This window comes from Galeopterus variegatus, unplaced genomic scaffold, assembly GCF_000696425.1.
Source record: "Galeopterus variegatus unplaced genomic scaffold, G_variegatus-3.0.2 Scaffold6353, whole genome shotgun sequence".
Classification (NCBI taxonomy): domain Eukaryota; kingdom Metazoa; phylum Chordata; class Mammalia; order Dermoptera; family Cynocephalidae; genus Galeopterus; species Galeopterus variegatus.
The window spans coordinates 80,669-81,518 of NW_007732464.1; positions in this window are offsets into that span (position 1 = coordinate 80,669).

Below are 850 nucleotides of genomic sequence, written 5' to 3' on the forward strand. Positions count from 1 at the left end.
TCTCTGGCCCCATGCTGACCACTCAGGGCTGGGGTGTCTGCATCTGGCTCTGTGTCCGCCCCCCTCCCTCTCCAGACCATGGCCTTCTCAGAAACCAAGACCCAGTGCAATTGTATTAGTGTCCTGTGGCTGCTATAACAAAGTATCACAAACCTGGTGACTTAAAACAACAGAAATTTATTCTCTCACAGTCCTGGAGGCCAGAAGTCTGAAATCCAGGTGTCAGCAGGGCCACGCTCCCTCTACAGGTTCTAGGGGACGATCCTTCTGGCCTCCTCCAGTTTCTGGGGACTCCAGGTGTTCCTTGGCTTGTGGTCACATCACTCTGATCCCTGCCTCTGTTTTCACACGGCTTTCTCCTCTTCTCTCTCCATCTTTCCTCTTCTGTCTATAAGGACACCTGTCAGTAGATTTAGGGTCCACTCTAAATCTAGGATTATCTTACCCCAAGATCCTTAGCATAATTACATCTACAAAGACACTTTTTCCAAATAAGGTCATGCTCACAGGTATTGAGAGTTAGGACTTGGACATCACCTTGTGGAGGTGGGGTGCTTTCAACTCATGGTCACTGAGCAGGGTGCAGGCAAAAGGACCCCTCTATCTGTGACCAAGTCCCTGTGCAAGAGACATGGAATTGTCATGGGGCGATGTGGTCCAGAGAAGGACCATGAAGCTCCCCAAGGGACATCCGCAGTGGGGATTGGTGGGGGAAGGGGTAGGCGTGTTCAACTGCCTATACAGCAGAGTGTGGAACACAGAAATAAATAAATAAATTCCAAGGGAGCATTTTTTTTTTTTTTTTTTTTTTAAAGATGACTGGTAAGGGGATCTCAACCCTTGACTTGGT